The following is a 15,723-nucleotide window of genomic DNA, read 5'->3' as shown; positions in this document are numbered from 1 at the left end:
AAGTGATGCAAGAGAGGGACTTGATTTGTATGATTCATATCCTAGTCCTCTCTTATCTTTAATGTTTCTTCCCAACCCTAAAAGTTTTTCTATTTTTTTATTGCTATGGGAAAACTTGTGACTAAGTTTATCTGAATGTTTATATTTCTTTACATCTATTTTCAGTGTTTAGATGAGAATTTTCGGATTTCAGTTTGCTATTTTCATATTCTAATTGTCGTATTTGTTCATTTAACTCTTTAATTTCTGAATCTTGTCGTGTAGTTGCCCTTTCAAGCTTGCTATTGTCGTCATGGTATTGTTGAAGATGATTGATTAAGTGACTATTTATATCCAATGCTTTATCAAGATCTTTTTGCAATAGTTTGTTCTTATTTTTAGTAATGCCAAGCTTTTTAAGGATATTGATGTTATAGGTATAGAGTTGATTATAAGCATCATTTATGTTTTCTTCTTTGTCTATATCTGAGACCAGTGTTTCTTGTTCACTTATCTCTTCAATGTCAGTTAACACTTTCCCCTCTTTGTTAGTCATAATTTCAATTTCAGTTTAAGGATCTCCCTTTAGGTTATTAAACCCTTCAAAAGGAACCTGCTTGGATACCAATTAAAATTGCGGTGGAACCACTAGTACTGAAGTATGAAGTATGACCAAATGTCCTAGAGGGGGGGTGAATAGGACTATTTAAGATTATTTTCCAATAAGTACAAATAATGCCTAACTTTTAAACAGAAAGATAAGGCAAAGTAACTCTAAGGCTTCCAAGCCAATAGAGGGTCCAATTCACTTAGGCTATCACAAGATTTACAAATAAAGTACAAGCCTATAGGGATAGTGAATGTGATGGTGTGTGGGTGGTGATTTCTAATTAACACTTATACATTAACTAAATCATGCATCATAAAGATCAAATGATAAACATAAGCATAACTAGATAAATGCACTCAAAACAATCCCAAACACATTCATATATAGTAGTTCAGCTACTTGCCTACTCCACTCCCATCGGACGAAATCTCTCCTAGAGTGTACTGGATTTCACTATCCAATAGTTTTAAATCAGGTTAACCATGAACCTTTACAACCTACACAAGGTTAACTAGGAGACCTACACAAGGTTCCCCTAAGTGCCTACACAAGGCAACAAGTCTTAAACAAGGACACAACTTGGGATCCTACACAAGGCGTCACATGCCAACGTAATGCAATACGTCTTACAAAAGGACACATGTCATACACAAGGACATAACTTGGGATCCTGCATAAGGCATCCCATGCCTACACAAGGGCATACATCCCACACAATGACAAAACATATTCTCTCATCGAAGGCCTACAACTAGGTCTTGGAGAGTTTGACACTCAAACTCTGAATCCCAATTCTACACAAGGAAAGGGCTTCAGACACATTAGACTCTGAGTACTTACAAATAAGTGGAAGAGTCCCATTTTCGCACAATGTGAAGATCTTTAATGATGATGAAGAGTCTTCAGCTCCCTTTGAACCATAACCTGTTAATGATGTTAATGAATGATCCGAGGTTGTGAGGTTTAGCGTTTTGATCTTCTATTTTTAAATGGTATGATTTAAATCCATAGAGAAGGTTCCCATGAGCTATGCATTCACGAGTTCCAATAATAAGTTATACTTATAATGAGGTTAGTTGGAAGCTTAATGAATGCTAGAGTTCATAATTCAATTTAATCATAGAAATGATGAGTTGATGCTTGTGCAAAGGATTGAATGATAAACTCTAATGAGAAAGAGAGAGAGTCTATAAGAGGGTATGTAGATATTAGAATAACAGACTCAAACTCTCTTAGATTCTAGCTCATTTTACAAAGAGTAACACTAGTGTATTTATAAAGTTGAAATCATAACGGAAAAAAAAAGAGGCAGAAATCTGTCATTATCGATGTCATCAAAGGGTGTTTGATGTTATTAAAATTTAAATTTCGAAATCATCGAACCATCTTCGATTGCATCGACTCTTTACTCAAGATATTCATATGAGAGTAGGATAGATTCTGATTGTTTTTCATCGAGCATTTTTCAATGATATCGACGTGCACTTTAATTCATCGAGGGGCGTTCGATTCCATCGAGATTTCTTTTGTAAAATACACAAAGGTAGTTTTATCCCCTGTTCGATTCCATTGAAGAGTCCTTCGATCCATCGAAGTTTGAATTTTGATGGTATCGAATGGTCTTCAATGAACTCGAAGAAAATAGGTTTTCTTTAAAAGCTTGTTGGACAAAACTGAGTTAGTTTTGATACTATTAAATAGATTTTGATGCCATTGATAACTTACTCTCGATAACATCGAGGAGGCTTCGATGTCATCGAGGAGAACTTAAAGTATTTTCTGATTCTTTGGAAGAGGTTCAAGGTTGAAGTAATCGGAGGTCATTCGATGTTATCAAAGCATGGACTTCGATGATATCGAATAGTTATCGATGCTATCGAGGTTTCCAACATATCTTTCATTTTATTACTTGATAGAATGGGCATTCGTTCGATACTATTGAATGATGTTCGATGTTATTGAAGAATCCCTCGATTGCAGTTCGATGTACTAGACCAAGACTTATGATTTTTCTAGTTTTGTTTCTTTCTTACGTTTATACTCACTGTGCATTATAACTAACTTGATGTTGAGGGTCAAATATTGCATATTATCCCCCTTTTATTACTTAGTTTATGAACATGGTAATGCTTAATGTTCTATTTTAACCATGGTTGTGTTGCAAGGTGAATTTAAGAGCTTAGATCAAAAAGGATGTTAAAAGCATAGATTTAACACTCAAGAATCACCAAAGCCAAAGATGGATCTTATGAGACCAAAAATGAAGAATTCACATGCCAAATATCCAAGAAAACCAAGTGAGGAATGAAGAGAATTGAAAACTTGAAGTGAAGAAAAGGAACCCTAAAAATCTATCTGCTTTGACTAGTCTAAGCCCTCGTTCGACCAGTCTTTTGACTAGTCTAAGCCCTCGTTCGACCAATCTAAGCTCCTGCTCGACTAGTGAAAGGAAATTCGACTCGAACTCTAGCGATCAAAATCCTCTAAATTTCGTCATCATTGACCAGTCGAAGGTGACCCTCGACCAGTCGAAGGCTGTCCTCGACCAGTCAAGGGTTACAGGGATTTTGTGCAGATTGCATAAATTTGAGGTGGTTTCTGAATTTTTCCAAGTCAGTTTGCAAGGAGGCGATGCACAACTATAAATAGGAGTCCATAGGATGTTCCTATGTATCTTCTAGGATCTGAGAAGTGGACTGAAAGGGTGGAGAAGCCATTGCCAAGAGTTTTTCTTCCTCTTCCTTAGTTGTTTTTGAAAAGGCCAAGCCATATTTCCTAGAGGGGGGTGAATAGGACTATGCCAAATTAAATCTTTAACAGTGAAATTTAAATGAATAAAGGAAAGATAGCACTTTAAACAAATTAAATGTAAGCAATCTCAAAATTCAAGTCTTGAGAGGTTGATACAAATGTTGTTCTAAGGACAACCTTGCACCATAAAAACCAAGGGTTTATGGCAGGACAACCTTATTAGAACGGTTTAAGTATCAATATCTTAAACTGAAGAGGAATAAAAAGTAAATAGCAGGAATTGAAGTCTAAACTATTACAACATTCTCCACAATGCTTGAAATGTAAACATTACAACATTCACATCCACACATACATCCCATAACTTTGAACGATAAAATATATAGCAAATAAACAAACATTCAAATCACAAGACACAAAGAATTATAATGGTTCGCCTGTGTGTTCACCAATTGTTAAACAACAGCCACATATCTTGCTACTCCACTCCTAATATCCTCACACAGGAGATATTAACGTTCACTATGAAAATAGGTTTTTCTCAGGTTCACCTAAAACCCTTACAATTGTGTCCTTCAAATGGGCTTACACAATTTAAAAATCCCACACTCTGAGTTTTCTGGATCTCCTTAGATAACCAACACTTAGAGATTTTTCTGGCTTAATCTCAAAGAAACCAAAAATATAGAAGATTTACACAAATGTAAAATACCTGGATTTCTCCTTTTGTAGCAACCCGGAAGAACCAAGTTGGAGTAGAAGTCGAATGTAGAAGTTCAATGTCCAATACTCACTTTGAAATGGTTATAGGTTCTAATTGATTTTAAATTAAATCAAGTTAGGATAGCTCTATTTGATTTTGATTCTAAGAAGTGGAATATCACAATTCCTCTTTCAAATCAGATTGGAATACAGAAACAAAATCAAATATAAAAAGCTAACAAAAGAGAATATTAAATTTGCATAATGTAGCTTAAAAAGAACACAAATTTATCTCTCAGAGTGATGCCTTAATTTTACTTTAATTGGATATAAAACTCTGAAATTCATACTCTATTTATAGTTGTAGAAATCGCATCTTCGACTGGTCCTGTGGACACTACGACTGGTCATAGGACTAAGAACATTTTAAAATTTTGAGCGCGATCGGATAAAACTATTCCACGAATGATCATAGGCACTTCACGACTAGTCATGAGTCCTCCATGACTGGTCGTGAGAAACCAGAATTCATTGCTTGAGTTTGAGTCGTACCTGCAGGACTGGTCATGAACGAGTTGGCACTGTTCACACGACTGGTCAAGCAGACTCCAGGACTGCTCGTAACTCAACCAAAAAATTCTAAAAATTTACAACAACTTAGGACTGGTCGAGCAAATTTTAGGACTAGTCGAACAGAATCCACGAGTAGTCTAAGAACAGACTAAAACACATATAAAATAGGCAATTGACTTATGTATCCGAAATGACCTGCCCTAAGGTCAATCTAAGGCCATTCAAACTTAAGACATGAAGTATGAACATTGAACATTCTTTTCTTCGGATGATGGATGATCTTTGAAGATCATGAAGCTTTAGATCTCAATGCTTGATAAAGCTTGAAAGCTTGAACTTGTAGTTCTTGATTTGTACTTCAGAGATCTTTGAATAAGATCTCGTAGCTTAAAAACTCTGAAGCTTTAGAGAAGAGAACAATGTACTTGATCTTGGATTTCTTAAAGTAGATCATTGTACTTGACTTAAAGCATTGTCCTTGAGCATGAGATGCATTACCTTGAACATATATCAACATGCTACACATGACATAGATTATGGTTTTGGCACAACAAAATTTGACAATCAAAGGAGCAAATAACCATAGCACTTACAGTTTTTATGTTTTATTTAAGAGAGTTTGGTTTAATCATGTCTATGATTGGCTAAACCTCTTAGCTAGGGCTAAGAGGTGAAGCTTGTAGCGTGATGAGATGTTTCTATTGTTTTGATTCATGTTTATATTGAACTCTCTTTGATTCTGTTTGATTATAAGGAATATTTTCATTTTTTTATGGTTTGTTGTGACAAATTACATTAGATTTGCAATAGCTTTAAATATCGTCCCTTCCTATTTTGAGATTAATGGATTGGTAAATCTTGTTGTTTTCCATCGTCCCATGGGCATGGTTAGGCGACGGAATCCCTTCCAATCTTCCTAATTGTAATGACCCGAAAAATTTCGTGCCAAGACCTGAGTACTACCTCTATTTTCCTTAGAAGTTATTTGTGGGTTAATTAGCATTAAACTCGATTGCTTGTGAAATTAACATCAATCACTTTAAATTTGATCTGCAGGACTCAAAACCTGTAGAATCGTTAGCACTATGTTACTCTGAAATCTGGGATTAACGCTAAATCCAGTTGCTCTCGGAAATTTTTAGAAGCTTTGGATCAGACCTGGACCGTGCGTCGAAAGTTCGATAGCGATGATCTTAGACAGTTATGGTCACCACGTTGGACTTGACCATCACCTCAAAAATCAAGTCCAGATGATGTCCTGGGTCGATTTGATTGAGTCCGGAGTGAAGAGTGTGAGAACGGTGAGAAATTAAATATGATTTTATGAAATCTGAGTCATGTCGCTTGCGCAACGATTTTAAGCAATCTAACCATTGGATTCTGACCCAATTTCACCCTCGGATCAGGGAAGATGGCCCAGGCATGTCATAATGCTTGTGGACCTGATCGAATTTCGGTGACCATTGAATTGAGTGTGGTCCGCCATGGCTGATCTGTAAATCCGATCGGTACGAAAACTCAGCCTGACCTAGATCCATGGTCAGTGAGCTTAAGTCCGACCACACGTGGAGAAAGGACCACCAGAAGCGCTCCGTTGGATCGAGAGAGGCCTGATTTGGTTATAACCTAAGTATACCTTGGCCCTGGGGCTATTTTCATCTATTTTAGGCCTATATAAAGACCTTAAAACCCTCACTCTCTTTTCCATACGAATTTCCTAACCCTAGCTAAGAAAGAGAGAGAAAAAGAGAGAGAAAGTGAGAGAGAAGTTGGTGAATCATCTTAAGATTCTTTCCTGTTACTCTACATCCTTAAACCATCACTTTTGAATCTTTATTCCGGCGATTCTAAGTTCATCTTTGGGTAAGTTAATCTAACCCTAATATGTTTAGAGCTTAGAATAGTCTATGTGTTGATGTAGCTTATATCTATTCTTGCCTTAGGTTATCTAGTCGCCGTTGACAAAGACATATTGTCTGAATCAGTTCGGTGTGCTTTTTTTGGTTTAAGGTGCGGACTATATTCGTATAGGTTATGATTTTTAAGGCTTTCAATGTTAGTTAATGGCTTATTCTTGTTGTGGGTGCAATTTCACATGCCAAATGCTATGTTTATTTTACATTCCTGATATGTATGTGTTATATTGAGATTTGTGTATTCTATATATATGTAGGAAGTATCGTATATATATAAAATATGAACATGTGTTTGCCATGATTATTTGTCGTGTACTTGTGCTAATTGTATGTGTGTCAACTCCTTGGCAAAAGGAATTGTCCAAATGTGTGTATTCCAACATACGTCATGTATGTTAAATTATGTAGTCTAAGTGTTTGTAGAAATGTCTGAATGGTCTAAAGTGAAACATATTATCCTATTTGTGGGCGTTGAGAAGCTATTCTCAACTCTCCTATTGGTGTGTATGATTTCCTACATGCAAGTCACATTCTTTGTTGTTTAACTTCAAGTATTACTTATGCGTAAATCCATGTTAAGTTGATATTCTTCAAATGCTCATATGCTACATGATTTGAATTGTTGTTCCATCACTGTTCTAAATTGTATATGCATATCTGTTATAATGGAATGTGTTTGGGACTATGAAATAGTCCAGGAAATCGGTAATCAGCCTTGAGTTCGTGGCTGAGGTTGCTTTCGCCACGAAGGACGTGATTTGACGAACTCGAGTTGTATTAGAGTTGTCGGCAGTGGTTTGGCCACACGGAGTGTTTGCGCACTCTATGTCGTTCAACCCCACGTGCGCTCATGCTAGTCGAGTTCGTCAAGTAACCCGATTGTCCGATGTATGTTCACCATGTATGGACGCTATTGTTTGAATCTGGGGTACCAAACTTACTGATGAAATCTCGTTAACCGTTGTACCTTGATCCGTTAAGACTCATGAGCCGAACATGGTGGTATGGGACACCGTGGTCGAGCTGTCAGCCTACGCTGGGGTGACGAGCCTCCCCGTAGTGACCAGTGAGCATACCAGACTCGTGAGCTGATTATGGTGGTACGGGACACTATATTCATGCTGTTGGCCTACATTGATTGATGACGAGCCCTTTGTAGTGACCTCGAGCATACCTGGATACTGCATTAAGGCGACGAGCCTTAGAGTAGTAACGAAGGTATGATAGGCGTGCATTGATTGGTGACAAGCCCTTTACAGCGACCTAAAACCATATGATCGTATGAGATGGCCTAGGACTGACGACCCTAGAATGGATCACTGTATGGAAATTAATATGAGGAAGGTACCTTAGCTTCTCAATCCTGTTGTATGAAAAGGACTAATAACAACTTGATAATCATGTTCATGCACCGCATTGCATGTGCGTGGAAGTCGTTAGCACTACGGGAGGTTATCATGCGTAACGTAAGATGAAGACGCTAAGGGAGTAAGGCGAGGGCATGCATCATTCTACATACATCCTTACATTAACAAGAGTAATTAGGACATGTTTAATTGTACTGCTTTACCATTATTGCTTGATTGATTTGATATCATGTTAACTTTTGCGGTATTGTTCTACTGAGTTGATCACTCACTCCCACGTTCTGGGGCGGTGTTTAAACACCAACCAGACTCTGTCGTAGATGCAGATGTTGATGCGACCCCTGAGGCAGAGTAGGAGTTCGGGGATGATGAGGCCGCGTTTTCTTTCATGCGGTTCTCAGGCGGGTTCATGTGAGCCATGTCCTGATATGCAGGGATTCTGGGCTTTCTTTTGGAATAGATAATTTCATTTTGATCTTGTATTTTGAGTGCAACACTTGTAAGTATGACTTGACATGTATATGTACTTCAGGGACTTGCACATGTACACATATGTTTCTTTAAGTCTTCCGCTTGCATCTTTCACTTATCCCTGAATTATGTTTGCAGTTTGGCTTAATCTATTCCATGTTTTATGTACTCTCCTTTGATGACTAAATTCATGAGAAGTTCAGAGATCCGACCATCTCTTCTTCCAACTGGATAAGATAGGATGAAAAGGGCGAGCTCCAAGTCTTAGAGGTGGAAAGTAAAATCAAATTGCAGAAATCTATAGCAACCTCAAATACACAAGTATTGAGAAGTTGATACAAACGTTGTTCTAAGGACAACCTTACACCAAAAAACAATAGCTTATGGTAGACAACCTGATTTCTAGAACTTCGGTAAGTATCAAAAACTCAAACCGATACAGAGACAAAGGAAATAAATATGGCTATTACAATAATCACCACAATTGCATAAAATAGATACAAGCATTCACACACATAACCAGATACAATCATCCACCACAACTCTGAGAATTATAGTGGTTCGGTGTGTACATCAATTGTTCATAAACAGCCATACCTACTCCACTCCAAATAACCACAACCCACGTGGTATTGGCTTTCACGAAGAAAGAAGATTTTCCAAGGTTCACCTTAAAACCTTTACAGATGTGTTGTTCAATGGGCTTACACAATTTTTTTTAAAAAAACCCCACACATTGAGATTTTCCTAGCTGATCTTAGTTAAAACCACAAAAAGAGATTTTCCTTGTTGAATCTCTCAAACCAAAATATAGAAAATTGAAATTAATACTTATCTGAAGAATAATCTTTGATGTAGCCGGTAGAACTACTTCTTTGTAGATGAAGATGTTCAATGTTCAATCTCACAAATGAAGGGGTTCTAGGTCTAGATGTATTTTAAATTAAATCCAACCTTAGGCTACTTGGATTCAATTTCTTGGATCTCTTAAAGGATTAAAACAAAATCCCTTTATATCAAATAGAATGGAATCACAAGATACCAAGAAATTAAGAAACCAAAAAGCTATTTAAAATGATTATAAATACCTCACAATAGCTTCACAATAGTAGGGACTGATCTATCAGAGTGGTGGCTTAAATTGGCTTGAAATGAATGAAAAGGTCTGAGAAATGTCCTCTATTTATAAGCTGCAATTCAGTTCCCTTGACTGGTCTAGGGTTCGGCTCGATTGGTCTTGGTAGAACCAAATTTCTAATTTTCTGCTGCAATCGGATAAAACAGACCCTCGACTAGTTGAGTGGCTCACTCGACTAGTTGAGTGGCCAGCTCGACTAGTCGAGCACAGCACTCGACTAGTCGAGTGGGCAAAATACGCATTGCTGGAGTTCGAGTCGAGTCCTGCTTGACTGGTCGAGCTGGTCTCCACGACCGGTTGAGCAGGGTACTCGATTGGTCGAAAACCAAACAACCTTATCCGATTTTCTAAGTAAAATCCTGGATTGGTTGAGAGAAACCCTAGACTAGTCGAGCCAGTGCCTGGACTAGTCGAACACTAACCAGGACTAGTCGAAGCAAAGCCAAAAATAAGTACTATGACCCAAATTAAATATACAATGTTAATGACTTAATCCTAAGGTCTTTCTAGGGTCATGTACACCTTAAATGTGAGTATTGAAATTGAAACATTAGTCGCTTCAGTAGATAGGTTACTTTGAAGTACAAGAAGCTTGACCTCGTATACTTGAACTTGTGTCTTGAACTTGTGTCTTGAACATGTGTCTTGAGACTTAAGCTTGAGCAAGTGCACTTGAGCTTGAACTTGTAAATGCTATCTTGTAAATCTACCACCTGGAGTTATCAAATTTTGTTGTGCCAAAACTACTTAGAATATGTATCTTGTTTTGATGAGATAGATAGATCAACTTCATGCATTGTGAGTCATCTTCGTCATTGCCAAACTTTTTTACGTATTCAAGTTGAAGAACGTTGTTGAAGTTCAAGGATTACAAGTTTAAGTTTAAGAACAAAAGTTCAATGCTCAAGATCAAGTTGAAAGTCATTGTTACTACTTTAAAGAATAAAGAACTTAAGCCCTAGCTCAAGTTCAAGTTCAAGATTTGGAACACAAGCTTCATGTATTTCAAGTGAATGAGTTACCGAAGCGATTGATGTTTTGATGGTTCAAACTCACAAACAAGGTATGGATGACCCTAGATTGACCATAGGTCAGGTCATATTCATTGCATATTTTATTTGAGTGATTACATAAGTTTATAGGTCATTTCCAAGAGTAGTCCTATTCTTTATTCGACTAGTTCAAGCACTGGCTCGACTAGTCCAAGATTTGTTGTGAATTTTTAGAATTTTCTGTTAGACCCTTGACCAGTCGTGGAGACTGCTCGACCAGTCAAGTGAACAATGCTCGACAAGTCCTGCAGTGCTCGACTCAAAGTCTAACAAGGTTTGTTGGTCCCACTCGACCAATCGAGTGCATTGCTCGACCAGTCGAGTAAGCCACTCAACCAGTCGAGTAACAATCTTATCTTATCGCGCCAAAAATTTAGAAATGTGGTTTGTCCTTCGACCAGTCGAACCGACCCTTAGACCAGTTGAGTGAACAATATTTTAACCTATAAATAGAGGACGAATCTCAGAGTTTTTCATTTATTCCAAGGATAATCAAGTAATCACTCTGAGAGATAAGTTCCTGCATTTCTTAAGTTATATGTGTTCAATTTTGATTCTCTTATATAGCTTTTTGTATTTGATTTTATGATCTCCATTCAACTCTATTTCATTAAAGAAGGGAATTGTGGTTTTACCCTCTTTGAGATCAAAATCAAATCAAGCTAGCCCAGGTTGATTTAGTCTAAAAATCATTTAGATCTAGAACCCTTTCATTTGTGAGACTGGACTGTGAACATCTTCGTCTACATCGGATTGGTTCTACCGGGCTTCATTAGAAGGAGAATCTTCAGATAAGTACAATTTAATTTTGTATATCTTTTGTGATTTGTGAGATTCAGCCAGGAAAATCTTATTTTTGGTTTTGTCTGAGATAAGCCGGAAAATCTCAAAGTGTGGGGTTTTTGTAATTGTGTAAGCCATGTGAAGGTTTTAAGGTGAACCTTGGAAAACCTTATTTGATAGTGAAAGCCAATATCCCGTGGGAGAGGATGTTGAGAGTGGAGTAGTTGTGTGGCTGTTTTTCAAACAGTTCATGTACACACATGAACCACTATAATTCTTAGTGTTTGGTGGATGCTTATAGTGATGTATGTGTGGTGCTAAATGTTGTAATTTCCTTTCATGCACTTGTGGTGAATGTTGTAATAATTTAGATTATTTCTTTTGCCTCCTTCTAAGTTTGAGTTTTTGATACTTACAAACATTCTAGAAATCAGGTTGTCCTACCATAAACCTTGGTTTTTGGTGTAAGGTTGTCCTTAGAACTCAGTTTGTATCAACCTCTCAATACTTTTGCATTTAAGGTTACTTATAATTATGCTACCTATCTTTATTTGTGTTTGTAATTCTGCATTTATTTTTTAATTTGGCATAGTCTTATTCACCCCCCTAAGACTTTAAGCTCGGCCTTTTCAAGTGGTATCAAAGCCTAACAGCTCCTTTTTATTATTTGGATTCATTTTCCGAGCTAATCGATCTGAGCTTATAAGATGTCAAATTTTGATAGCCTCTTGATTACTAGGCCTCCACCTTTTGATGGCTCCAATTATGCCTATTGGAAATCCAGAATGAGGATCTTTTTGAGGTCCATAATGAAAGCATGCGGCAAGCCACTATGACAAAATGGAACTCACCCACATCTAAAGTCCTAGGCACTAATGGAATTGATTCTGTCGTAGTTACACCTTATTATTCATGCGCCACTCTTTAGAAAAAATGAGAGTAGTGCTAATGCAAAGGCTTTAAATGCAATCACTTGCACACTATCACTAGATGAATTTGAAAGAATTATATCTTGTGATACTGTAAAGAAAGCTTGGGATATTCTAGAAATGACACACGAGGGTATGACTATAGTCAAGAAATTTAAACTTCAAATCTTCACCACTAGGTTTGAGGAAATACATATGGAAGAAAGTAAAACTTTCATGGACTTCTATACTAAGTTAAATGACATAGTCAACTCTATGTGGGGACTTAGTGATAACATCCTAGAAAGTAAAGTCTGTGCAAAGATACTGCGCTCATTGCCTGATAGGTTCAATTCTAAGGTGACTGCCATTCAGGAACTTCATGAGACACATAACATGCAGGGTTAAAGAACGTGTTGGTTCTTTACAAACCTATGAGTTAAATTTTAAGGCTCCTAAAGGTAAGTCCATATCCCTTAAGCTCCAAAAAATATTTCTCAAGATAATACTGGAAATTCTGATTGTGAAATTTCTGAAGATGATATGACACTATTAGCCAAGAAGTTTTACAAAATTTTCAAAAGCAAAAAGAGAGTAGATTTTCAAAGACCTTCTGAAAAGAAAAAGAGTAGATCTAAAAATTGAAAATATATTAAAGACAGCCAATGCTTCGACTGCCATGAATATGGGCATCTGGCAAACAAATGTCCAAAGAGGGACAAACTTAAAAAGAAAGGTATGTTGGCTACATGGGATGAATCGTATTGCTCTGAAGATTCTTCTGAGTTAGATGATTCTGAACCTAAGTCTACTAATGAGATCAAGGCCTTAATGAATCTAGCCAGAGTCACTTCCTCAGACAGTTGTAATTCAACTTATGATGAAAATCTGAGAAGCGACCCTGAAAACGATGATGATTTACAAGATGCCTATAATGCCCTATACAGGGAGAGTTTTAAGATACCTATAAAACTAAAAATTTTAAAAGAAAAGTTTTTAAAACTAAAAGAAGATTTTGATAATCTAGTTTTAGAAAAATTGTATCTTTCTGATTGTTTTGATAAAGCTAAGTGTGATTTCGATTTCAAAACATCCCGAATTGAAAATCTAAAATCTGAAAATGAAAAACTAAAACTAGAAGTCTCTTCTTTATAGAGTTCGAAGGATACTTGGAGGTATGCCCAGGGTGATCCTAAATTAGAAAAATTGCTAACCGGATCAAGGAAATGTTGCAATAGATCTGGTTTGGGCTACGATAAGAATATGCCTCTTAAATGTAAGCCTACTCCTCCTAAGTTTGTTAAAAGGGAGTCCTCTAACTCAAAAGGGAAAAGTCTGAATCAAAATAGTTTTAAAAATCCTAAAACTTTCAAGCTATGAAACCTAAAAGTAACTATATCAATTATAGAAATCAGAATCATAACCCCCTAGCTGAGAAAATTGTAGATTTACTCAAGGAGCTTCTAAAATCTAACGCGAATGGTAGAATATATAACAACTACAAGAGTAGAAAAACCAACAATGATCCAAAACCCAAAACTATAATGAAATGGATTCTTAAGGTTGCTTGTCTGGTTGCCCACACCGCTTTCAAGGTTTCGAGTCAATCAAAGTGGTACATAGACAGTGGTTACTCTAGACACATGAAAGGTGACAAAGATTTGTTTGTCAATCTCAAAGATATGACTAATGGTTCAGTCACTTTCGATGATTGTAGTAATTGCAGAATTGTTGGCCAAGGTACGGTTCAACTCTTTAATCTCCCTCCATTTGAGAATATTTTGTTTGTAAAGGGCCTTAAGCATAATCTCTTAAGCATTTCTCAAATCTGTGATAATAAACATAATGTCAAATTCATCAATCAAGGGTGTGAGATTTCTAATGAGAATGGTTCTGTGATATTGATTGGTCGTAGAACATCTGAGATCTGCTATATAATCAGTAATTCAAGCTCGTCCAAGTTATCGTGTTACATGGTCCAAACCAATGAGATCGATCTATGGCATAAACACCTAGAACATGTACACTACCGTAATCCTTATAGATTGAGCAAAGGTGATGTAATAAGAGGTCTACCCAAGTTAAAGAAAATGGATAAAACTTGTGGCGAATGTCAGATGTTCACACCCCAAGTATAAGGTTGCGAAGTGGTAATAATATCGGTAAGACTGATGTCAAATCTACAAGGACTGAACCTTGTACGTAATCTGAAAGTAACCAGAACTAGAATCAGAAGAAGAAGAAATCTAAATCATGAATAATTGAAGGAATAATGGTGAAATAGTAAACTAAAACTTTAGAAATTCGAAGGTAGGAAACTAGGGATTCAAATGATCCACTTGTAGAGATCACGGAGATCTACGCTTGATTCATGAACTCAACTGGACTTCGAGTCCCATCTTCATCCAGTTGGAAGATATATCACTAAAACTCAATCTGAACTTCCTTTCATCTAGTTTTCAAAAGATGAGAAAGATGTGAATTAGTCTCGTTTCCGTCACAAAACCATGCCCATAAGACAAAGCAAACAACAGAATTTAACCAATCTACAACCAATTTGGGATATGTATGAATGTTAGGAAGGATTCTATCATCCAACCATGTCCAAGGGGCAATGGTGAACAACAAGGCTTCCTATCTTCATAATAAAATAACGGAAAGAAATACTCAAAGCTATCGCAGACTTATTATAATTTCAGTCACAACAAACCATTAAAAACTAGAAGTATTCCTATTAATCAACTATAATCAAAATCAGTTCACAACATGAATCAAGACCGTAGAAATCACCCATCTCGCCACAAGCTTAACCTCTTAGCCCTAGCGAAGAGGTTTACCCAACCATAATTGGACTAATTCCCTTAAACAAAGACAAAAACAAAAAAAAAAAAAAAAAAACAAAAACAAAACTTCTAATCCCTCTTTCTTGCAAAACGTCCTAGGATGGATGCCCTTCCTTCTCTTCTCCTCTCCTTTATATAGAACCACCAAGGGAGTCGGTTGGAGTGGAGAAACTTCATGCGGAAGTCTTCCTTATGCAGCAACAGGCGGTAGAAAATTTTGTAGCAAGCAATTTGCGTAGACCCTGTTTACGCAGTCATGAAAGCAACACCGAAAACGCCCACTTTCCTTTCATTTTTTCCAAAGAAATAACGTCCTTTGGGGCATTTTTGGACAAGCTACACAATGGACAGCTTGGATCATCAAGATGATCAAAGATAGTGGCCCAAAAACGACTGAAAAATTTGAATTTCCCGGACACAGGGGTTGCGTAAATAGAGTACCTTGTGATACTCAGTTAGCGCCACAATAGTGTTTTTGGAAGAATCCACCCCGTCCATTGGATTCCTGGTGAAAAACCAGTTGAGAAGGGGTGATTTTGGTAGGTTCTGGCATGGCCCACTGTACCAACTCAAGTCGTCGTTCATCCTGCGTTTTGTGACGATCCACGTGCGTACACGTGTATGGGCCAA

This window comes from Magnolia sinica, chromosome 13 (assembly GCF_029962835.1).
Source record: "Magnolia sinica isolate HGM2019 chromosome 13, MsV1, whole genome shotgun sequence".
Lineage (NCBI taxonomy): Eukaryota > Viridiplantae > Streptophyta > Magnoliopsida > Magnoliales > Magnoliaceae > Magnolia > Magnolia sinica.
The sequence above is the reverse complement of the archived record's forward strand: the minus strand, read 5'-3'. Positions refer to the sequence as shown.